This window comes from Euprymna scolopes, chromosome 25 (genome assembly GCF_053919585.1).
Source record: "Euprymna scolopes isolate OS-2025 chromosome 25, ASM5391958v1, whole genome shotgun sequence".
NCBI lineage: Eukaryota > Metazoa > Mollusca > Cephalopoda > Sepiida > Sepiolidae > Euprymna > Euprymna scolopes.
This window is the reverse complement of record NC_136506.1, coordinates 69,330,135-69,356,861: the sequence shown is the minus strand read 5'-3', so window position 1 is coordinate 69,356,861 and position 26,727 is coordinate 69,330,135. Positions and strand designations below refer to the sequence as shown.

The 26,727-nt window shown below is 37.3% G+C and overlaps 1 long non-coding RNA gene and 1 pseudogene across 2 annotated transcripts in view; one reads left to right on the top strand and one right to left on the bottom strand.

Annotated features, from left to right (window-relative positions):
- The first annotated feature begins 7,870 nt into the window (after positions 1 to 7,870).
- LOC145247737 (5S ribosomal RNA) lies at positions 7,871 to 7,987 on the top strand (annotated as a pseudogene).
- Positions 7,988 to 14,437: 6,450 nt separating this feature from the next.
- Positions 14,438 to 26,727, bottom strand: part of LOC145247261 (uncharacterized) — a 71,345-nt gene continuing 59,055 nt past the window's right edge. For both annotated transcript variants that reach the window (XR_013863226.1, XR_013863225.1), the window contains exons 3-4: positions 23,817 to 23,931; positions 14,438 to 14,546 (exon numbers count right to left, since the gene is read on the bottom strand). This is a non-coding gene — a long non-coding RNA (uncharacterized LOC145247261). The remainder of the gene's footprint in view (positions 14,547 to 23,816; positions 23,932 to 26,727) is intronic.

The window sequence follows — 26,727 nt, the reverse complement described above, 5'->3', positions numbered from 1 at the left end:
AGGAAAAAAAATCAATCAATGAGAATGAGAAGCGGATTCAATTTTATGGTGCAATCTACAATCAAAATGGTATGCACCCTGATCCCAGTAAAGTGAAAAAAATAAAAATATTACTCAGTCGATTGAACACGACTGATCTGCGGAGAATGCTGGGAATCATTACATATATGGCACCCTTCGCATGCACCTGTCAGATCTCACGGTAGCATTGAGAGATCTTTAAAAATAAAAAATGGAGTACCAGTGGACAGAAAATCACCAAAGAATCCTCTAGGAAATCAAGGATTTGATTTGCAAGGAAATATTACTGTTATACCTTGAACCTCAAAATAAACTATCATCCAAGTCAATGCATCAATAGAGGATTTGGCACAGCTCTCCTCTAAGAAGGAAAACACATCGAAATTTTTAACAGAAACTGAACAACATTATGCCAACATTATGCTAACATAGAACGAAAACTCTTTGCAATTGATTTTGAGTGTGAACACTTTCGAACACACACACACACACACACACACACACACACACACACACACACACACACACATATATATATAGAAGTGCATTCCAGGTGGAAAGTGATTATAGCCTCTGGAAATGATCAACTTAAAAAATCTAGTTGCAGCTCTGCCTCTCCTCCAACGCATGCTGTTATGCTTGCAAAGGGTATGATATGACGATGGTATATCACCCTGGAAAAGATATGGCATTAATGGATAGATTCTCAAGACTACCCAATACGAAAGCTAAAAAACTTGGACCTGAGAATGAATTTTGTTCAGTTTTCAATCCAAAACTAGCTCAGTTATGCCAAGCATTTTTGGTTAATGAAATCAATATAACTCGAAGAAAAATTTATTTCCTAAGCTAACAATATTATCATTGAATTAAGAATATTTTTCACAATAAATAAATAAATAATATTATTGCAAAAAATATTTCATGTTATTTTAATAACTTGTGCGCATGAAAATTTAAAACATGAACGTGTAGACATCAGCAAAATAATTTTTCCATAATCTTGAAAAAAAAAAAATGAAGTCCTTGGACTCTACAAAAAATAATTGGTAAATTTTTACCTGGTTTCCACCTTAAAATGACGACTGTTGAAAGTTTTGAAAACGAATATTGCATTTAAATTTCCACAAATAAGTAGTTTTCCGGATATTAAGCAATATCTTTTGTGCGTAGTTTCTCGGGGTTGCATTTGTGAGAAAATAAAAATAAAAATAAAAAAAGAAGATTGCTTACTTGGTGGCGCCGGCCTCGAGGGCGGAATTCTAATCTGAGTGGTTGAGAGGACGAGTCTTTTATAGACTTGAAGGAGTAGGGGGAGGCACAATTCTTCTGTTATAAAAGAATTGTGTCTCTGACTAGTACCAGTTCTGTTAATGACTTACTGGTGAACGGTTGGCACAACTTAGTTACTCGCTGCTCGCCGTACTACAATACTTGTTACTCGACCCAGTAGGGGGGGGGTCGCATAGGGCATCCTTTGCAACCCCTCGGAGCTTACGCTATCACCGGGTAATCTACTTTACCCTCTAAATAGATTTTTTTCCCACATCTTGCAAAGGCTTTGCTGCTTACTCTTTCGTCGGTTAACTACTGTCATGAACGTCACGAAAGAGCAGCTCCTACGCAGAAGGGACTCATTGACTCAGAAGATTCAGGGACGACTGAAGATGTGTCGTGATGGAGTTAGGCCATCGGCGTACTCATTCTTAAGGACGGAGATTCGACAATTCATTGTCGAGTTAGAGACTTGTATCACACAGCTGGAGTTAGGCTCCTTTGATGAGAGTACACCTGCCGAGATTGAGGGTGCTTGGCTGCCTCAACTGAAGGATTATTATGAAGACTTGGGCGATTTGGATCAAGCATACCGACAGCCAGAGCCCAGCCCTTACTCGGAATCTGCCTTTGAGTTCTCAAGGGCTTCTGCAACTACCGGGAGAGGTTCTTCCTTCACGTATACAGATCACAGGGCCTACATTTAGCGGACATGAAATGGAGTCCGACCGCATGAGTTTCAGAAACTTCTTGACTAGGTTTGAGAACTGCATGATCGGCATGGCCAATGATGCCGAGAAGTTGAACTTCTTGAAGTGTTCACTCTCAGACAGAGCCTTGAGGCTGGTAAATCACCTGAGTTGCACTGACACCAATTACCAGCAAGCCATGGCTATACTGAAGAGGGAGTATCTGGACCTGGATGAAATCATTGACCAAATATTCCAGGATATTTTGGACTATGTACCAAAGAAAGGTGGAGCCCTTTTTGAGCTGGGGGACTTCGTTTCCAGGACGGCATTGCTGTTGGAAGAGCTGGGGAATTCCTTTTCATGTGACTTTTCTGTGGACGATTCTGGCGGAGCCAGACTGATGGCTAAGATTCTATTTAGGAAATTTCCTCTCGAACTGAAAGGGGAGATAATAGCGCTAGCAAATAGACGGGTGCCGCCTTTGTCCTCCATATTGAGACTAACTGGAGAAGCAATAGAGAGATTGCAGATTAAGGGCGGTGTCTCCACTGCAGTTACATCGACAGTAAGACAGAATACGTCTCAAAAGTTTGGTAGGGGGAACGCTATTACTCCTTCTTTTCATGTGGATGTGAACAATGCAACTTCAACCGGGTATTCCCACACGTTGCCACCCATTCTCTCAGTTACATTCTCTTGTGGACCAAAGACAGTGTCAGTGAATTGCCTACTGGACACGGGTAGCGGGCGGACATATCTGGCGGCAGATGTACTGAGAACTTTGTGCCCAATCGAAACCCTTGGTGTCAATTGTCAGCTGAGATTGTCTACCTTTCTAGGTGAGTGTCTGCGTGGGTTCACAGAGGTAGTCCTGGGAGTTGACTTGGGTTCTGGAAGGACTGTGACATCTCCTGTCTTGGTAGCCGATGATATGGACTTGTCGGTTCGAGTGGCCAACCTGGAATCTCTATTGCGTGTCTTTCAGGATGCGAAATATGCTTTGGCCGGCCAGTTTGAGACCGGAAGGGATTTAATACCGATCAAGGGAATAATTGGGTTAGACCTGATTGAACACCTGGACTCATTGAAGCTGATCCCGTGTTTGAGTGGATGGGCCTTTGCAACTCCGCCTGGATTGGTCCCGTTCGGAGCAGTGGACTCTTTTTTCGTGGAAGATAAGCCCCTCTCTGAGGTTACTCACCTCTCGTTTAATTCGGTGATGGAACATACCCCCCAGGTCGATGCATCACATTTATGTTTTGTCCTTGAAACACAATCAACATACCTGGATCCCATGGCGGAGTGCTTTCCTGATAGTATGGTACAAAGAGGACGAACAAATGTTTACGTTGGAATCTCTGGGGCTTCCCAGTCAGGAGGACTTTTCTGATTACGATAAAGTGCAGATAAAGCGATTTGAGGAAACGGTAGAGCTTCGGGATGGAAGCTATTATGTGGAGCTCCCCTGGCATCACGATAGATTAGCCAGAGTCCCCTCTAATCATGCAACTTCCTTGCATGTTTTAGACCGGGTGGCAGCAAACTTGACTAAAAGAAAAATATATGATGAATATTTGGAGGTGTTTCGTCAGCAACAGGAGGACGGTATAATTGAAGAGATTTTTGTCTCCCCTCAGGAGTTCGACAAATATGTGTGGATACCACATAGACCAGTTTTCAAGTCGGACCCTACGGCAACTACCAGGATCAGACCAGTGTTCAACTGTAGTTTGAAGACAGGAGATGGATTATCGCTGAACGAAGCAGCATATTCTGGCGTTAACTTAACAGGGGACATCTTAAAGTTGTTGCTGGCCTTTAGAGCCAACAATTATGTGCTACTAGCAGACATTCGCCGAGCCTTCCTAATGATTCGGCTTAAGCTGGAGGCGGATAGGAACCGGTTTTGCTTTTTTCTTAAACAAGGAGATTGTTTGCGCTGCTTCCGCTATACCACCTTGATATTCGGATTTACCTCAAGCCCATTTGTGTTGGGGTGCATCTTAAAATTGCATGCGGCAAAATACCCTCAGGATGCTTGCCGCAGAATGATGGAGGACCGGTTTTATGTGGATAACCTTGTGGCATCCGTGGCAGACGCGAGTGAGCTTACTACATTGTATTCCCTTGTTAGAGAGCATTTGCTGGAAGGGGGCTTTATTATCCAGTCATGCAACTCAAACAGTCAGGCGCTCCGCACTAGGATGAAGGAGGATGGTACTCTAAGTATCCATGAAGAGGAGTGGGAGAGAGTACTGGGCTACCGATACTCCCCACATTCGGAGGAGTTGTATGTCGCTCCGGTAAAGTGCAATCCTGACGTGACAACTAAGAGAGGTGTTCTTTCAGAGTCAGCTAAGGTCTTCGATCCGTTGTCCCTATGTCTCCCGGTTACTATCCACAGTAGAGTGCTAATCAGGTCCATGTGGAAGAATGGTGCAGATTGGGATGATCCACTCCAGCCAGCAATCGAGCGATTGGAGAGAACTAGCCAGGGACCTTTCAGGGTTGAGTGATTTCCGTTTTTTGCGCAAGGCGCTTATGGCAGGGCTGCCTGGAGATATGTACGTGTTTTGCGATGCGTCCAAGGAAGCATATGGGTTTGCCGTGTATATCGTGCAAAATGGTCGGTCATCCTTATTATTTGCGAAAGCTAAGGTGGCACCTATGAAGGACAAGACTTTGCCTGTGTTGGAACTAATGGCCGTCTTCCTCGCCTTCAAGTGTCTCCCCACAATCCTGGACAATTGTGAAGGATTTGTTCCCGAGAATTTGTGTATAGCCACGGATGCACTGGTGGTCTTGTCCTGGATTTTATCTCAAAACATGGCTAGCAAAAATGTTTTTGCAAAAAATAGACTTAAAGACATTCTGCAGATGAAAGTGAAGTTGGAGTCTCGCTATGGCTTGAAGACTCTCTTCAGATACGTTGATAGTACACACAACCCGGCGGATTTGTTAACAAGAGGATTAACATTGAGAAAGTTCCAATCTAAGATGGAATTTTGGTGTTCAGGCCCTTCCTGGCTAGGCGAAGGAATATCTCAATGGCCAGGACAGGATATGCCCTATTTGAGTGAGATATGCCAGCAAATGACCCGCAGTTCAGCGAATTGTTCTTTGATCCATGATCAAGAGTACACTTCCGCCATAACTTTTCAGAGGTTTTCCTCATTCTCTGGTTTACTGACTGTTACGGCTTTGGTGTTTAAGTTCCTAGCCATCCGATTTAATCGACAATGGGACTACAACTCTAAGGCAGCGATGTACCTTATGAAGACAGTGCAACGGCAAGAATTTCCCATGGAAGTGGAGTACCTAAAGGAGCCGAGTGGAAAACCCATGCCAGTTAGGGTTCGTGCTCTGGATCTTTTTCTGGACCCTGACAGTTTGATTCGATCTCGGGGAAGAATCAACCAATCTTCCCACTTTGGTTATGAAGTTAAAAACCCCATTCTGATAGGGAAACATCATCCTGTTACCAGACTCATCATTTTAGATTGTCATGAAAGGTGTTGCCACCTTGGAACTGGGTCAACTCTAGCGGAGTTGAGGCGAAGCGGTTATTGGGTCCCGCAGGGTCGACAAGCTGTGAATAAGGTACTGGCTGTTTGTGCCAGATGTAAACGTTATAATTCAACGCCAGTGACGCCGAATGCTGCTGCTGCCCTGCCGTCGCACCGTACCGATTTCAGAGTCCCCTATCAACACACTGGGATTGATTTTACTGGCCATCTTTGGGTGAGTGACGGGAAACGAGATACGAAAATGTACTTGCTCCTGTTCACTTGCTTGAATATCAGAGCAATGCGCATTGAAGTAGTTCCCGACATGAGCGTACCTTCTTTCTTCCAGGCACTGGTTCGATTTACTAACCGATATGGCGTTCCCGAAACCCTTCATAGTGACAACGCGAAAACGTTTATCGGAAGTGGAAAGATTTTCGACCGTCTCTCTCTTTTTACGGATTATCAAAGAAAATATGGTCCTTGTAAGTTAAAACTTAAAACCATTCCCTTGTTCTCTCCTTGGTATGGAGGAACATGGGAGCGATGTATCAAGACCATGAAAAACTGCCTATTTAAGATTCTTGGCAGGGGTAGATTGGATTACTTTACCCTTCTGACAGTGTTATCGGATATTCAGAGGTCTGTTAATAACCGGCCTCTTATTTACCAGGTGTCAGCCGACAGAAGTGCTACTCCAATTACCCCTAATATGTTCGTTAAGACCAATCAGAGTCCCGGGCTATTGATACGACTTGATAGAGAGGATAGAACAATCTTGTTGCCTCCCAGCAGGGAGAGGCTAATTCAAACCTTGGAACTTAGGGACCAATGTCTGACAGATTTCCACAAACTATGGTATGAGGAGTACCTGCTAGAGCTGGGAAGGAAGATTCCTGGTCGATCCCGACTCAGTACAAGAACCCGCCTCCAGAAGGATGATGATGTGCTGATTAAGAGTCCTTTGAAACCCAGACCGTTTTGGGTCTTAGGAACTATTACTGAACTGATTCCAGGCCATGATGGTGTCGTTAGAGCAGCACGTGTTCAAAAAGGGGAGGGCTTGGAGGAAGTACATTCCCTGAAACATCTGTACCCCTTAGAGCTTTCTAGGACTCCTGAAGGACCTCCTGTTGCGGAGGGAGGGGAGACGTTGGGTTCACCCCTAGTGTTGAGGAGCAGGTCTGGTTGTGCCCCCTGTGCAGCTCTCCGCAGCAGAATCAGAATATGATCGGGTGTGACTCGTGCGACGATTGGTACCATTTCCGATGTGTCGGTATCGACTAAGAACCTCCCAACAGGCAAAAGTGGTATTGCCCAGAATGCACGCCCCTGAAAAAACGACGGGGTAGACCTAGCCTGCTGCCTGCTTGATTGATATCTGGACTGATCGACTACTGCTATATTGTACTAACAGTTGTTTTTTGATTAAGTATTTTGGTGGTCTGTCATTTTGATGTAACTTTTTTCTTTTTCTTTTCTCTCTTCTACCTTTCGTTTTTTTTTTTCTTGTTTTTGTCGGGAGTGTGTGAGAAAATAAAAATAAAAATAAAAATAAAAAAAGAAGATTGCTTACTTGGTGGCGCCGGCCTCGAGGGCGGAATTCTAATCTGAGTGGTTGAGAGGACGAGTCTTTTATAGACTTGAAGGAGTAGGGGGAGGCACAATTCTTCTGTTATAAAAGAATTGTGTCTCTGACTAGTACCAGTTCTGTTAATGACTTACTGGTGAACGGTTGGCACAACTTAGTTACTCGCTGCTCGCCGTACTACAATACTTGTTACTCGACCCAGTAGGGGGGGGGGTCGCATAGGGCATCCTTTGCAACCCCTCAGAGCTTACGCTATCACCGGGTAATCTACTTTACCCTCTAAATAGTTTTTTTTCCCACACATTTGCACGCTTGCACATACCAAGATGGCCACCAGCAATATCATAAGAAATGACATTTCTTAATATCTGGAAAACTACTTATTTGTGGAAATTTAAATGCGATATTCGTTTTCACCACATCCGAAAACTTATAAAGGCTGTGAAATATTATTCTCACACGTTTTAACTCCAAGACAGTGGCAAAAAATAAGACCAAGTACAACAACGGTCTACTTTAAAATTCAATACAAATTTTATTTGTTCCTCGTTGCAAAAAAGAATGCCCGTTTTGCCTCTGAAATAAAGTTGGTACCAACCTCGAAAGACTATTGTCTTTTATCTTCAACATGAACTGGATACAGGTTCATCTATCTTCGAAGATCGGTGATTACAATCGTTTGAAGAGGTTGGTAATATGCCTTCTTTTCGACCACAATCATCATCAAGAAGTTCATGGAATAAAGTTCGTAAATTGAATTATTAACAGGTCTTTAGTTCTGACCTATATACGGCATAATCACGTTGACACACCGGTTCTCGTCAGATCACCTAAGTTAAGCAACGTTGAGCCGAGTTATTACCAGATGGGTGACCATCTGGGGATTCTAGGTGCTGTATCTGCTCTCTGTTTATCTCGGTAATTTGTTTCCAGTTGTCCTGTACATACACTTCACTTGCCACTGGTATTTAACAATGTCGACCCAGGAGAGGTATGGTTGGGGATTGCGCACCTCTTGCCACAAAAATTTCATGTGTAGGCACTCCTTCGTGGGTCTGTCAAAGACTGAAGGAGCCTGTTTTTTAGTTCTGACCTTAAAAGAAAGTCTCTGCTTGAAATATAATAACTTAGCCAAAGCGTTGGCTAAATATAATTTTCAAGGAAACCAGAATAAAAGGCAGCACTTCTACATGTTAATGACATCAGGCGTCCGAGATGAGTTATCGACCCCTGTTCTTTGAATGCCCTCTATCGGCCATTCTGTGAACTTCAAGTATAAACAAGTGTCCCCGACAACGCAAAAATATATAATAACGAAATAAAGAACAAGAAAATATATCAAAACCAAAACATTTATTGTATAAAAAATGTATCAAAATATAATTTTAAAGTTTTAATAGTATTTCTTTTCATGAGTGATTTATAACTAAAAATAAAAAAATATGTGAAAAAATATGAAATATTTATAGATCGTTTTTAAGATTTTTTTTTACAGTATAAAAATATATCAAAATATAATTTTAGTTTGTTAATGTAGCTAAATATAATTTAAAAAACATGGAACATTTATAGAACGAAGCGAGCATTTCTTGCTTTTGGAGGCGAATTAAGCTATTTTTTGTACAAACTAGGGTTTAAAAATTTTTTTTTTTATTTCAATTTAATATCTTAGGACTTTACTTGACTAATTATCTTTGAAATCGACCCAGAAAACTAATATTTATCTTTTAAAGGATTTTTACAATGAATTTATTTAATTTCAAAATTTAGCTAAATTTTTCGGAAACCAACAAAAAAATTTATGATAAATCAGCTTTCAAAACCATGCCCCACCCCCTATATATATATACCGCCATTTTTGCCCATACCTAATAAAAATAAAAGTATGAGTTATTGACCCTGTTCTAGGCTTACAAGCGCCCTCTATCGGCCGTTCTTGAAACTAAAATACACATACTCGCCTCATGTCATTGATATGCAGAAGTGCCTAAAAGGCGCCAACTGCCTTATATGCGGTAAGTGAATTCCATAGATATTTTCACCATGGCTGCTTTCTGGAACTGAAATGGAATGCATGCAAAAAAAAACAAAAACAAAAACAAAAAAAAAACCCGCCAAAGTGAATCGCTCCGCAGTAAAATAATCGACCAATTTGATTGGTCTAAAACAAAGACAGTGGGAGGCATTCTGTAATTGTAGAGGTCGTCATTTTAAAGGAAAAAGTATAAGGTGAAAACCAGATAAAAATTTACCAGATAAGCAAAAGAGAATGATTGACGATTAAATTGGAGAAGTACAAATTGACAACATTGTAAAAAAAAAAAAAAAAATAATCATCTCATCTGACGTTACCTAAATTTTATTTTTTTTTTTTTAGATAATTAACAACCTCGTTAGTTTCACAATTCACTGTCAATCATGTAGGTGTATTAAAAAAATCTACTATTTTAAGACTTTACTAATTATGTTTGAATTAGTTCCAGAAATTTAATATTTACCTTTCAGGGGATTTTTACAATTAATCTATTTAAATTTCAAATTTGTCTGATTGTTTTTTTAGCTGTTGTGATAACATTTTTCATTATAACTTTATTTTCCGCTTGTAAAAAAAAGAAAAAAAATTATCTAGAGATTAACTTTAGGCATTTATCTTTCAAACACAATCATAATGTAATCGAAAACTTATAAAATTATAAGTGGGTTTTTATAACCATAGTCCATTTAATCTAACACCATTTTTGCACGTATCTAGTTAGTATATTCCACTGATTGAAAGTTATTGGAAAAAAAAACAAAAACAAAAATAAAAAAACTGTGGTGATTGCTGAATATCGGAGCAAACTACTTTACTGTGAAATTAGAACATAGGAAAGTGTTATATTGTCATCTATACATTTTATAGACACTCTTTTATGAAATACGTGCCATCGTATATAAACTTTGATGACCGTGGTTTTTTGTAATCAAACAACAACTTGTTAAATCAACAAAGTTTTATTTATTTTACAGATGATAATCTGACAGGTGAGAGTTCGGGTCAGTATGAGGTGGAGGTGTGTGGCTGGTTGGTCAGAACGGCAGAAGTGTGTCATTGGCTTCTCTCCCTTCTCTCTGTCTGATTGTCTTTATTTTGACTTATTTTTATATTTAAAATTTTGTTGGTTGGAATTACTGTTCAGTTATTTTTTACATTCATCTTCTATTGCGTTATGCTTTGTACTCTTAGATTTTAATTCTTTGATCAGAATGTAAGGTTGCCAGCAATCTGATTTACATATGGTTTTGCCCGGCTCCAATATTTTCCAGTATTGTCTGTCACCTATGCAATAAAAGGACGTATATGACTCATAAATCCCAATCGATTACCTAGTTTTGAAGAAACTCACCAAATCTAAGCTGGATTATAACTCGTATGAAAGCACCCAACTCCTAATACAACTTTCACCATATATGAGTCAAACACATGTTAATATGGAGTACTGCTACCACATCTGGAGAAATTCCCCTCAGAAAACCCTTTGTCATCTTGGCAGAGTTCAAAATTGACTTTGCAATTTTCTTGAGTAAAATCTCTTCTCTGCAGATCCTTTCTTTCTTCTTTCTTTTTTACAAAGGAGTCACCACTTAGCAAAGTCCGGAGGCCACTCGAGGATAAGGGTTTATGAGCGTACAGTAGTCAATTGGACAATATTGTAGTAATCGTTAGTAGTGGATATTTCATACATTGGATTAGTTAAGGGGATGGCTCATCAAGAACTTGTTTATGTTGGACTTGAAGGCGACCATATTGTAGTCAATTGGAAAGCAGGAAAACAAAAGAGTTCCACAGGCGTGCGGTTCTAAGAAAGAAGCCTTGTTCATGGAATCTACATTTAGATTTAGGCACAAATAGAGAGTGGGGGAAATTATTGATAGTGGTTTTAGCTAGATGAATGTTTTTTGTGAAAGTCAGGCAAGAGAGAAACCGTAGATTGGAACTCAGGCAAGAACTTGCCGTGAAAATAACGATAAAACAGAGACAGGCTCGCAATGTTTCTTCAGAGTTGCAGGGCAGAGAAAAGGACATCCCTCACTAGGCTACAAAGTCTATTTTGAATTCTGTCAAGGCAGAATAAGCTGCTTCTAGCAGCTCCAGTCCAGATATAGCAGTAGTACTCTATCCTTGGACGTGCTTGGCTCTTATACAGGTAGAGAATTACATCAGCAGTGAAATATCTATTGAAGCAGTAGAATGATCCCCCCATTTTCCCAGCAGCCTTGGCAACGGATTTGATGTATGTGTTCCATTTCAGATCAGGATTAAAAGCCAGATCCAGAAGCTTATCAAAACATGGAGCCTCCTAAAGACAAGAGCCATTCATTTCAAGGGATGCCAGACTGGGATCAGAGCGTTTATGATGTAAAGATAGAAGCTTGGTTTTAGATGTATTAAAATTAACCAGCCATCTTTTTTCCCGGTTGCACCACGTGATCAAGATCATAGGAGAGAGAATTAGAGAGAACTTGGTCGTTTATGGTCTTTAAAGTGTTGCCATAGATGGTAGTGTTCTCAGCATAAATGTCTACTAATTATCTTAGGATGTGATTTGGGAGATCATTGATGTAGATCAGGAAGAGAGTTGGGTCCACTATTTCTGATTTCTGCTCATCAACCACTACTCTTATGAACCTATCAGAGAGAAATGATTTAATAATTGAAAAAACATTTCCAGCTATACCATAGCGGGAGATCTTGTGAAGTAGACCTTTATGCCATCCCTTATCAAAGGCCTTTGATACGTCAAGAGCAATTGCCCTAGAAAGGAAGCCTCCATCGAGAGATTCACTAATCCTATGAGATATAACTGTTAGCATATCTATCTACTGTAGATCTAGCAGAACGGAAACCATGTTGCATGTCATTGAGGAGGCTATTTTTGCTGAGGTGGTCGATCACTTCTTTATTTAACATTCGAACAACTTACTCATGATGCACAGGGAACTGATTGGTCTATACTGAGAGGGAGATGACTGATCACCTGAAATTTTAAATACAGGACATAATAATGGGACATACTGATGCGGTTTTGCAGGATCTTGAGAAGTTGTGAAGCATATCTTCTTAAAACAATGCTTAAACAGCTTTGTAAGTATGGGCGCTAGTTCTGGTTGAAGAATTTTTAGTACTATAATTGGAATGCCCCACAGACGTGAATGTTAGCCGAAGGATGAGCAGACAGGATGCGGTCAATTTCCTCAGATATGCTCTTAAAGGTAGTAAATCCACTATTGTGGGGGCGATAGAGGGCAAGTATAAATGCAGTGGTGTGAGCAAGTGCAAACCAGAAACCCATATAGGGCAATTTAGGGTCTTCTCTGGAGATATCCCTATCACATGGAAAGTCATCTTTAATGTAGGCACATATTCCATGCCCATGGCGATCTTGGGGGTCAAATTTGGATGTTAATTTAGAATATCCTTTAATCATGAACTCATCTAGAGATATAGTCGTTCCAGTGCCAGTTTTGCTTAGAAATAATAGGTCAGGTGTAGTATCCTGTAATTCGGTTTCAACCTCTGGAAGATTAGATGTTGGGGAAGGAGAAATGGTAGTAGGGTTCTACATTGGAACTTGTATTCTTTCTGGAGACTTTTTATGATATAGCTTTGGGATTTATGGAATAGGTCGACAGACTTGGTTAGAGCAGAGCAGAGAGGGAAAGTAAGACAGAAAAAGAAGTGAAGAAATATTTCTTTTAATATATGATAAGGTAAAACCATAATAATTATCCACTAATATGGCATCGAGAAACCCCACCAGAAGCTACTGCATGATCCAGCATCCATTCACCAAATGGCAATACAGAAGCCCCAGTAATTGCACCTGCTGATAGGACAGCCTCCTTAATGGTTAAAGCAATGTTATCAGCAGATAACATCAGCTCAGTAAAACGTTTACCTTCAGCACCCTTATTAGTAACATGGCTACAAGGATAGAAACTGAAACAGAAAATTTTTCACATCTCAGGCGACCGCTTACACAAAAATACTGTCGAACTAAAATACACATTTTTCTTTTCCCTTTATCAGAAAAATCACTCATTCTAAACAGGAATTGAGGGACAAATTAGGAGAAACGAGAGTCACGGGAGCTGCCGACAACGCATCCACAGTGCATTGTCTACTATCCATATTTCTTATAGAAAAGATGTTACTAGTCTTTATTACTATTTCAATGTTAAGTTATCGACTGAGCTTAAATCTCTGCTTCCTCCTTGTAAGATATTCACAACAGGAATTTGGGTAATTATGCGGAATACAGACTGTAGGCGGAAATAATAACGTTTTTATTGAGAAACCCATTTTTAACATGAGGAGCGCAAGGTGTTTTATAACTATCTGTACTTTTGCATAACAATTCAATAAACAAAAAATACCGTAAAAATTGAATTTAACTTTTTTTTTTTTACATGGGGATCACCACTTATCAAGGCTCGTAAGCCACTCGGGTATAAGGGCTATTTTGTGTACAATAATCGATGGGATAATATTGTAGTAATAGTTGGTATTGGAGATTTGATAAAGTGTCTTACTTAAGAGGGCGGTTTATCAGAAATTTGTTCATGTTGGACTTGAAGACGTCCAAGTTGTAGTCAGGTGGGAAAAGAGAATTCCACAGGCGTGCACTTCTCAGAAAAAAGCTATGTTCATGGAATCTATGTTTGGATTTAGGCACAGATAAAGAGTGGGGGAAATTACTGATAGTGGTTTTAGCTAGACGGGTGTTTATCATGAAGGATTGGCGAGGGGGGACCAGAGATTAGAGCTCAGACGAGCACTTGCCATGGAAATAACGATAAAACAAAGACAGACTCGCAACGTCTCTTCTGTGGAAGAGAGGTTGCAGGGAAGAGAAGAGAGCATCCCCCACTAAGCCACGAAGTCTATTTTGTACTTTGTCAAGGCAGGATAGACTGTTTTTTGAAAATCCTATGTAAAAAACAGCACGATCCATGAATTGCATAAGTACCAGAACTCGTCTTCCTACCACAGCTGAAAGCATCTGGCGGAATTTTTATGAACAGAGTTTCTTGCCAAGAACTAAACATCTATGGAACACATTACCACAGACTGCTTTTCTACAGACTTCAACGTGGTCATTTTCAAATAAAATGCTAAGCAATACTTAATATGAAGCATCTTCATAAGTTATCAAACTTTGTTTAATCATTCTCAATCCTCTCAAAATATTCTTCATCATCAAACTAACAATCCATCAAACTGTATTAAGCGTTATCCTCGAGTGGCTTTTTGGTGTTTTATAAGTAAGAATAAGTTTTAAGACGTGAAATACAACAAAGTGCAGCGCGAATGGATGAAAGACATGTTTATTTACTGAAAAAAGACGCAAAACAAAAGATGGACATGAAATAAAGACGGGCACATCCATTCATGACGGGTTGATTTTGTTCCGCATAAACCTGTTGAAAAGAAAAAGAAAATAGCATTAATGAGAAATCCCATATACGAGGGGGCGTTCAACAAGTAATGCTCCTCAATTTCCTCAAAAGTGAAGCATAATAGGCTCCTGTAATTATGGTACTCTTTGCCAGGAAATCTGTCATCACTACTCTGCCTTATTCAAATGCCAATTGTCATGAATCAGTTTCCACAGACCCTGCACTAAACGATATATGAGAGTGCGCTCAAAAAGTAATCTTCGTGACCCACTTCTCAATACAGTAAAGCAACGAAACTTGGCACAGTTATTAGTCTTTCTCTACAGAGAAACCATCCAAATTTATATATTTCTCCCATCGTTTAATGCAGCTATGGAAGCCATTTCTATAGAACATCCCATATTTGTCTTCTAACTATGATGTATTTCTGGAAACCACGGCTGCATCATCTGGGGAACGTTTTTGTTTCAAAAACAACTTCATGAATGGGAAGAGGTTAAAGTCAGAAGGTGAAAGGTCAAAAGAGTAGTGGGTGTGGGGGAAGATTTCATAGCCACACACACGTGTTTTTGATCTGGCAACATGCTTATGGTGGACTAAAGTGTTGTCTTGCAGGAGGAGGATAGCTTTGCTGATCTTGCTCCATCTTCTGATTTTTGATGATTTCTCTTAATTACCTCAAAAGTAAAGCATAATATTCACCTGTAATTGTGGCACCCTTTGCGGAAAATCTGTCATCACTAGGGCTAGGACAACAGCATATTCTCTTCATTGTTTGGACTCTCGAGCGTGTATCCGTTGATATCTTATATGCTTTTATATAGAGTGATGTGGTTCTCGGTTGATTAACTGTGTCTAACTGAGTCGGATATATACTAGAGAGTCAAAACAATGATAAGAATATGCGGTTTCATAGCCTTAGTCATCACTACTTCGTCCTGGTCCCAGAAGACAGTGAGCATCATCTCACCAGCAGAGGGCTGCACCCTTATTTGTTGGTGGTGTGTCCAAGTGCTTCCACTGTATTAACTGGGCTTTGGTTTCTGGATCATAGTGATGGAACCAGGTTTCATTCTGTCTGAATAGTCATTTGAAAAACGTTGACTCATCTTTTTGGCACATCAAATTCATTCTCGAGCATTCGATGTACTCTCACTTCTAGAAAGGTGCTAGCAACCTGGAAATCTATCTGGTAGACACCTTATATAAATGGCAATGAGTGATAGCTTTCACAAATGCTGTACTGATCTTGACTTCTAGAGTTATTTGCCGTTAAGTCACGCTTCCTTCTTCCAAAATGACAGCCTCAACTTAACTTCTACATGTCAGTACAGTCAGGAGGGAATTCCAAAGTTTAGCAGTCCTAGAGAAGAAACTATTAGAGTAGAAGACTTTCTTACATCGAGGGATTTCTACTGTGTAGGGGTGCGATTTTGCTGCTTGTCGGGTTTTTCGGACGTATTAACGTCGGGGGGGGGCACAAGGGCTTGTACTTCATCGGAGCAGCCACCATTAAAATACTTGTAAAACAGGCAGAGGGATGCAACATTTCGGCAATGGGACAGCGGTTGAAGCCTAGCTGATAGTACAGAACCTATTAGGTCGGCGACTCTCTTTTGTTAGCCAGTTATAAGTTATAAGTTATAAGTTACTAGAGACCTCTTTAGGTAATAAGCACTATCACCTAAAAAGGTTTCTAGTTAGTTTTAACTGGCTTATTGAAGCATGGTCATGAATGTATAGTGATATATAAATGCTTATGTAGAACAACTAAAAAGTATCAAATTATTAACGAGTTTACATTTTTTAAAAATATTTAAGGAACGAATGAATAAAAATCCATGAAACTTTGAGAAAATGCTTACAATACTATTCAGCTACTTCACTCCGAAAATAAAAGTATTTAAAGCAGTATTAGCGAAACTATGGCAGAAGACAGGAATATCTGTTGATTTCAGTATGTCAAGTTATTAACGAGGTTAAGAAAAAACACAATATACCCATAACTTGTTTATTGAAATAATTTTAAAACATTAAATGAACTAAGAAAAATGCTTAGAACACAATAACTGCATAGCAATTTCTACGTTGACATAATTAGTAGGGCATATGCGATCCTTTTTTTATGAATGACTTGTAAAAGCTGTTGGTCCACAGAATTAGTCAAATTTGTGATTTCGTCAACAGTTATTCCTCGCGATACCTCATGGAGAGCATCCCACAACTCATCTTTGCTCTTAAATTGGCGTCTACTTGCATAGAGGCGTCGCTTCATGATACTCCAAAGGTTCTCAATTGGGTTCAAATTTGGTGAATTCGCTGGCCACTCCATCTTCCGTAGCCCAAAGAACCCCAGTTGTTGCAAATACTCTTTGCTTTTGTTTGCCGCATGCGAGGGAGCATTATTCTGCATAAAAATAATGGTTCTTCTGAACGTCAACCTTTGCTTCTTCAGCCATGCTTCAAAGTGCTTCTTTTCAGAAAAGCTATGTAAGCATTTGACACAATTTTTACGCCTTCTGGGACTCTCTATGGGCCAACTAAAGTACTTCCGATAATCCCAGCTCAGATCATTATCCAACCACCACCTTGTTGGCGCCTTAAATGCTGATGAGGATGTCATCCATCTAGGACCCATCCCTTGTTCCAGCCATCTAGGCCATCAAGAGAGACATGCATTTCATCCATGAACAAAACTTTGGAAACATCCGTTTGCATGTTGTCCTCTTCCCATTTCAATCGGTTTTGTTTGTGATGTTGCTTTAATGGCGGTTTTGTCACAGGCTTAATAGACTTTGCTATTTCTTTCAGAAGGCGACATCGAGTACTTTTTGAGACATTCTTTAATCCGGTTTGGTTAAAGATTTCTTGACTTGTCTGCCCAGGGTTCTTAACAACTTCACGTTTAATTTGGAGTAGAGAACGGCGTGAAACAACTCTAGATTTACCTTTATCAGCTCTCTTACGTACCTTTGTAGGGTCCTTGACAAAGTTATTCACAGTTTGATGGTACCTTCCTATCATTTTCGATATTTCTAGGGTAGTTTTACATTTTGCTAGCTGTTCTGTAATAGTACTCTTTTCAGAACTACTCAAGCCATCTTTATGACCCATTTTATTGACGAAACAAACTGCCTTGTTAATAATTTGCCACACCTCAAATACTGTGGATTCAGCAATTATGATGGCAATTTGTTTACATTGCGTGGAACAGTACAAAAGTTTTCACAGTATGCGCAGCTCAGCATTGCCAACGTTTCCAAAGCTTTTGATACAAAACTACCCGTAACTTTCTGAAACTGGTAAAAAAATGTTATCTTGTTAATAATTTGACACGCAGTGTATATATATATATATATATATATATATATATATATATATATATATATATATATATATATAAGGTGGAATGATAAATTGTCGCCCTAGAAAAGACAATATAATTCCATTTCTGTTTGACAAAAACCGGTTTGGTCAGTTGTGTACAAACCCCAAGAGTGATAAGAACCTTCTATCATGTCTGAACATGACACACTGTTCAATGAGGGAGATCAGAGATGCACTGCTGTACAACTCCTGGTCTCTACCGATCCAACAGGACCATTGCCAGCACCCTAAAAATGCATCACTGGAATAACAGGGACGTGCTCAGGATTATGAAAGCAAAATTTCCGGCTACAGTTATGGTCTTTGGTGAGGTTTCAAATGAAGGCCATATCATGCCACCTCACATCTTCGAAGTCGGCTTGAAAATCAACACCAAAGTGTATCTAGATATGTTAAAGTGTATGGTGATAGCCTGGTATAATCAAGTAGCTGCTTGCAGACCCTGGGTGTGGCAGCAGGACTCAGCACCGACCCACAAGTCCAAAGAGACTCAGTCTTGGCTTCAAAAGGTGTACTACGACTTTGTACCCTTCTCCCACTGGCCCCTCTGCTCCCCTGATCTAAACAAGCTGGACTGCTTAATTTGGTCATATGTCGAGAACATCACCAACATGACTTCCCGCAACACCAAAGCCAGCCTGATTGCTGCCATTCACTGGTGCTAGTGGAAAAGACATGTTCCCAGTTCTGGACCTGTATCAAGGTGGTTATTGAAACTGAAGCTAGCTACATTTAATAGATTTCAGCGCTACTACATAATCAAGTTACCTAAATTGATTTTTTCAATAAAAGTTTTAAAATAAAGCTGTAGTGTTGTTTTCTTTAGGGCGACGATTTAATCGTTCACCCGGTATTAGTCAGAGACTTTGCTACTTTAACTGTTCTACAGCTACTAAGCAACGAACACTTATCCATTCCTTGAACACGACTAAACCAACGAGGTTTTCTGTTCTGCACACAATCTTCTGAACTTGTCTTTGATACACATTACACATCCATCGTATCATTCGCATATCATTTTTCTTCATGCAACATTTTTTCTGCAGAGCATAGCTGACCACTATTCCCAAACTCGGCACTTAATGAATTAAACAAAATTGACTTTTACATTTTCGAATGAAATGTTGGAATTAATATCCGGAGTTAGCGAACAGACACAGAATTGTTCTTTTCAGTTAAATCCATTATGATAAACACTACTACGAGAGAATTGAAAAGGTTGAATAAAATGGACAAATTTTGATTATTTAAGAAAACGACTCAACAAGTATTTGTTGACATTGAACTTGAAGATGACCATATTGAAGTCTGCGGGGAAGCAATCCTGATGTAATGTGTTCCACGAATAGGAACTTATAGGTCGACTGAAAAAAAAAAAATGAGAATCATGGACGTTGGCAAGGGTACGCGTTCTACCAAATGCCATTGCTGTTTTTGGATTAAATAAAATGTAAAATTGTGGCAGTGGTTTCTTACTATTTGATTTGGCTATGATTTCTTTTGATGTTCAGTCGCCATTGTTTTTTCGAATTGCATAACAGCTGCCAACCGTTCAGCGCCAAGTAAACAATATTGATTTTTGCATTTTGAAATGCAATATTAAGATTAAAGACTGCATTTATTATTCATTTCAATTAGTTCAATCGATCATTTTAGACGGCTCCCATCTACTAGACATAACATCAGACAGCAAATACAAAATATTTATAGTTTTTTGTGGACGTTGTCTAATCTTGTCACAAGGGGTGTTATCGCTCTACAATAGTTACCCACTGTCTACATGCTTTTTTTTTTTTACATAGGCGTCACTACTTATCGAGGTCCGGAGGCCACTCGAGGATAAGGGCTATAGAGTATACAGTAGTCAATGGGATAATATTGTAGTAATCGTTAGTAATGGGAATTTGGTAACTTGGATTACTTAAGGGGGCGGTTCATCAAGAATTTGTTTATGTTGGACTTGAAGACAACAAAGTTGTAGTCAGATTGGGAAGCAGGCAAATGGAAGAGAGTTCCACAGGCGTGTAGTTCTAAGAAAGAAGCTTTATTCATGGAATCTACGTTTTGATTTAGGCACAGATAATGAGTGGGGAAAATTATTGACAGTGGTTTCAGCTAGTCGGGTGTTTTTCGTGAAAGATTGGTTGTGGGGGGGACAGAAGAATAACCCACATATTAAACATGACCCATTACCATACTTATTAAATAAGAAAATTGTATTATACATGAAAGTGTCTGTATTGATTGGTTTCATGCCTGCAAGGTTACTCTTGTATTGTATGCTAACAGTTAATACAAATAATACGTTCGAGATTAAGAAATGAATTCTTTTCAAATGCTCTCTCTCTCTCTCTCTCTCTCTCTCTTTCTCACATTACATAACATCCAACATCCAACATCCAATATATTTATAGTCCTTTGCGGACGGAGTCGATTATTGTCATGAGGATGGTTATCATTCTACAACAGTTACACCACCTTCTACATGCTCCATCACAAAGAATGACCTACATATTAACTATGACCTTTTGACCCACGTATTAAATAAGGAAGTTTTATCATACAGAAACAGTTAATAGAATAAATACACCAACATAAGGTTAAGAAATAAACTATGAATTACAAAAAAATTGCTCTTATTATTCAAGATAGCGTGCTATGCTGGTAAGAGTTACATCTGGTTCCAGACAATCTGAGGCGAATAGTATCTGTAATACTATAACAGTCACACCTTTGTGAACCACCGTATATATGCTTGACAAACGAACATAATTTGTTAAAAAGGATGAAGCTGCTCAAATTTTGATTATCTACTTCTGACTCTACTACTTCAACTGTTCTATATCTACGAACCAAGAACTTTCAACTATTCTTTCAGTGTGACCAAACCAATGAGGTCTTCTGTTCTGCACACATTATACAACATAGCATTCAATATACAAATACAAAATATGTGTACCTAATTACAATGCCTCCCCACGGGACAGAGTTAGACACCAGGGAAAAAAGGTACAAAAATAAAAATTGTCTCAGTCGTGAAGGATTTCTTCTACACTGAAAGAAAACGAGAAATGGAAGTGCCGCATCTGAAGAACAGATACTACACTTTGATCTTGGCTAAATCTGTAGTCCTTTGCGGACGTAGTTTATTATTGTCATGAGTTTTGTTATCACTCACCCACCTTCCACATGCTTCATCACAAAAAATGATCCACACATTAAACATGACCTTTTGACATACGTTTTAAGTAAGGAAGTTGTATTATACACAAAAGGTTAATATAATAAATACACAAGCACAATATTAATAAACAATTATTTTTTTTAATTCTTGTTCTCACATTACACATAACATCAACAAATGCAACATACGATGGGTGTGCAATAAGTAATGCCTTGACCCACTTCCAGTTGTCTGATCTAGCTGAAATTTTGCATGTGCCATGATTTATATCGCTACGTTTATGTGGCAAATTAGAGCTCCGAACTAATGGTGGTTTCTGTTTTACAGGTGTTTGAACTGAGTCAGGTGTGAAATGGAGCCTGTTGAATGTCGAGCAGTGACCAGTTTTTGTATTTGAAAGGACGCACACCACAGGAGACTTTCGATGAAATGAAAGAAACTTATGGTGATAATGCCCCATCATATGACCTTGTAAAACGCTGGCATCGTGAATTCAAACATGGCCGGAAGTCTGTAGAAACAGTTCCCAGACCTGGTCGCCCCCCTTCTGCCATTGATGAGGCATCTGTCCGTTAAGTTGAGGTTGCCATTTTGGAAGATCGGGGCATTCCTATTCGCCAAATAGCTCAAGATGTCAAGATTAGTACAGGGTCTGTGGAAACTATCATTCATGACCATTTGCATATGGATAAGGTGTCTGCCAGATGGATTCCCAAGTTACTCACACCATTCCAGAAGCGAGAACGCGTTGACTGCTCAAGGATGAATTTGGAGATGTGCCAAGAAGATGAGACAAAGTTTTTCAAAAGACTGATTACACAGGATGAAACTTGGATCCCTCACTATGATCCAGAGACCAAAGCCAAGCCAATGCAGTGGAAGCACTTGGAATCACCACCTCCAAAGAAGGCAAGGGTGCAGCTCTCTGATGGCAAGGTCATGCTCACAGTCTTCTAGGACCAGGACGGAGTAGTGATGACAGATTTCCTGGCAAAGGGTACCACAATTACAGGAGCCTATTATGCTTCACTTTTAAGGAAATTAAGGGAAGCTATCAAAATCAAGAGGCGGGACCAGATCAGCAAAGGTACCCTCCTCCTGCAGGACAACGCTACAATTGCAAAGTTAAATACAAGATAAGTTTTCAATGTAAGGAACAAACCACATTTAAACAAAATACATTTAAACAAAATATATTTAAACAAAACACATTTAAACAAAACACATTTAAACAAAATACATTTAAACAAAACACATTTAAATAAAACACATTAAAACAAAATACATTTAAACAAAATACATTTAAACAAAACACATTTAAACAAAATACATTTAAACAAAACACATTTAAACAAAACACATCTAAACAAAACACATTTAAACAAAATACATTTAACCAAAACACATTTAAACAAAATACATTTAAATAAAACACATTTAAACAAAACACATCTAAACAAAACACATTTAAACAAAATACATTTAAACAAAATACATTAAACAAAATACATTTAAACAAAACACATTTAAACAAAACACATTTAAACAAAATACATTTAAACAAAATACATTTAAGCAAAATACATTTAAACAAAACACATTTAAATAAAATACATTTAAACAAAACACATTTAAATAAAATACATTTAAACAAAATACATTTAAACAAAACACATTTAAATAAAATACATTTAAACAAAACACATTTAAATAAAATACATTTAAACAAAACACATTTTAATAAAATACATTTAACCAAAACACATTTAAACAAAATACATTTAACCAACACACATTTAAACAAAATACATTTAAACAAAACACATTTAAATAAAATACATCTAATCAAAATACATTTGAACAAAATACATTTAAACAAGACACATTTAAACTAAATACATTTAAATAAAATACATTTAACCAAAACACATTTAAACAAAATACATTTAAACAAAATACATTTAAACAAAACACATTTAAATAAAATACATTTTAACAAAGCACATTTAAATAAAATACATTTAAACAAAACACATTTAAATAAAATACATTTAACTAAAACACATTTAAACAAAATACATTTAAACAAAACACATTTAAACAAAATACATTTAAACAAAACACATTTAAACAAAACACATTTAAATAAAATACATTTGAACAAAATACATTTAAACAAGACACATTTAAACTAAATACATTTAAATAATTAAATGTATTTTGTTTGAATGTATTTTGTTTAAATGTGTTTTGTGTAAATGTATTTTGTTTAAATATATTTTATTTAAATATGTTTTGTTTAAATGTATTTTGTTTGAACGTAAAATTACACTTGTGGAGACGATCTATATATTTTAAATTTACTGGTATTTTAAAATCAATAAATATTTATTATCTTTTAATTATTACCAGCAATCGAAGGTTTTGCTTTAAACAAAATCAAATAAAAAAGACAATTAAAAGAATCGTTTCGGCATCGGAAAATAGGCACCAATTTTTCCGATACCCCAAAATTTGTCGATTTTTCCGATTCCAGATTCTGATTCCGATTAATTGTCCCAACACTAACACAAACGCAATATTAAGCAATAAACTATTTCCTTTTAATTCTTACTTTCACATTACACATAACATCGACAAACGCAACATATTCGTAGTCCTTTGCGGTCGTAATCTATTATCGTCATGAAGGATGTTACTACTTCCCAAAAGTTACCCACCTTCTACATGCTTCATCACAAAGAATGACCCATATATTAACCATGACCTTTTGGCATACATCCACGCAGTTGCCATTTATGTAGTATCTTTTTAATTCTTCAATCACCTGGTTCACTGAAACGAGAAACAAAAGAAAACCGTCTTAAAATGCGTCCATTTGATTGAACATGCTTCACATCATTTAATGCATAAAGTTATATTGTAGGATATTCAAAGATTGCGATCGATATTAATGGATCTCTGAAATCAATATTTGATTCTGAATAGCTATTGCGTTTTAACCTTGTGTCGCATGTGGAAGTTCATAATCTTGTGCTGCTTGTCCATGTACCAACCCTTTTTAGTGAACTTACTAGACTGAGAAAATGCCGCATGCAGTTTTTTTTTACAAAGAAGTCACTACTTATCAAGGCCCGCAGACCACTCGAGGATAAGGGTTAATGGATATATATGAGTAGTGGAAATTTTATAAATTGGATTACTTAGGGGGATGGTCAATCAAGAACTTGTTTACATTGGACTTGAAGACAATCAGATTGTAGTCAGCTGGAAAGCAGGCAAACGGAAGAGAGTTCCACAGGCGTGCAGTTCTAAGAAAGAAGCTTTGTTCATGGAATCTACGTTTAGGTTTAGTCACAGAGAAAGAGTATGGGAAATTATTTATAGTGATTTTGGCTAGACGAGTATTTTTCATGAAAGTTTGAGGAGTGGGACCATAGATTGGAGCTCAGACGGGCACTTGTCATGAAAATACTGATAAATCAGGGACAGGCACGCAACATCTCTTTTGTGGGAAAGAGGTTGCAGGGAAGAGAAAATGGCATCCCCCACTAAGTTACAAAGTCTATTTTGAACTCTGTCATGCATCGAAAATTAAAAATCAAAACAAAACTTGTTAGAAAATAGAGGAGGTTTATTCTGTTGGATCTTTGTTCAGTTTGATGACGGCGAGGAGGGATAGAGAAAGATCAGTAATCGCTATTTCCCTATATCTCAGTACATTTTCAAATGATATGTTTACACGTGTGTGCTTCCAATTGAACTGCCAACTTCTCTCTCCCTTTGAGCCATGTGACGTCACATCCATTTCTATCAATTCCAAAATCCAAATTTAGCTGACCACGATCTCACCAAGTTGACTCCTACGGAATTTTTAGTTCCTGTCAGTAGAATGAAAGTCATTAGAATAAAATAGTTCCATTTTCTTAAAAGTTCCGGTTTGAATAAAGTATTATTAGAAAGAAACTCAAGCGAAAAACATTTGTGTAAAATAAGTAAATATGAACCAACAGAAAAAGAAAAGAAAAGTGTCTGTTATACTCAACTAACCAAATCATATACTGGCAGATCTACTCGCCCAAGATTTAACATAGCCACTTTTTCTTTCTGTTGGTTCATGTTTAATTATTTTTCACAACTATTTTTCGCTAGAGTTTCTTTCTAATAATACTTTATCAGACTCGGAACTTTTAAGAACATTGAACTATTTAATTCTAATAACTTTCAGAGCTGTAACTTACTAATAGATCAAAGAGATTTTACTTTTCTTTCGTAAGTTTTCAGCATCCAAAATAACATTTTCGTCTATAAAAGACCGATTTTGAGACTCTGACACGAAATGACAATATGGATGTTCGCTTTTAAATTTTAATTAAAAAGAAAATTAATATCCATTTCATTTAACGATTAACACTTTTAATTTCAATGCTAATGAACCGACAGCGGAAAGCAACACACTCCTATAGACATAATATATCTTTGCATATTAAGGTAAACATTTCGTTAGCATTAAAAATATGTTTAGAAAACTAATGCTGAGGTAAAAGCATTGTATTGTTATCTAAAAGTTACCAGTATCTCTACTAAAGGACAATCTATTATGTTTCTGGATGATTTGAGTTAAGGATGCATAATTCAAATTATTTTGACTATTCAAATTATTTGGATAATTCACATTATTTGGATAATTCACATTATTTGGATAATTCAAATTATTCGGATTATTCAAATTATTTGGATTATTCAAATTATTTGGATAATTCACATTATTTTGACTATTCAAATTATTTGGATAATTCACATTATTTGGATAATTCAAATTATTTGGATGATTAAAATTTTTTGATTATTCAAATTATTTGGATTATTCAAATTATTTGGATTATTCAAATTATTCAGTTAATTCAAATAACTTGGATAATTCAAATTATTTGGATAATTCAAATTATTTGGATTATTACAATTTTTGATAATTCAAATTCTTTGGATTATTAAAATTATTTGGAATATTCAAATTATTTGGACTATTCAAATTATTTAGGTAACTCAAATTATTTTGATGATTAAATTTATTTGGATGATTAAAATTATTTGGATGATTAAAATCATTTGGATTATTCAAATTATTTGGATAATTCAAATTATTTGGATTATTCAAATTATATGGATAATTCAAATTATTTGGATTATTCAAATTATATGGATAATTCAAATTATTTGGATGATTAAAATTATTTGGATTGTTCAATTTATTTGGATTATTCAAATTATTTGGATTATTCAAATTATTCTGTTAATTAAAATTATTTGGATACTCCAAATTATTTGGTAGTTCAAATTATTTGGACTATTCTAGTTATTTGGATAATTATAATTATTTGAATTATTCAAATTATTTGTGCTATCAAAATTATTTGGACTATTCCAATTATTTGGAAGATTCAAATTATTTGTATGATTCAAATTATTTGGATGATTAAAATAATTTCGATAATTCAAATTATTTGCACCATTAAAATTATTTGGGTAAGTCAAATTATTTGGATGATAAACATTTTTTGGATGATTAAAATAATTGGGATGATTCAAATTATTTGGATTATTCAAATTATTTGGATTATTCAAATTATT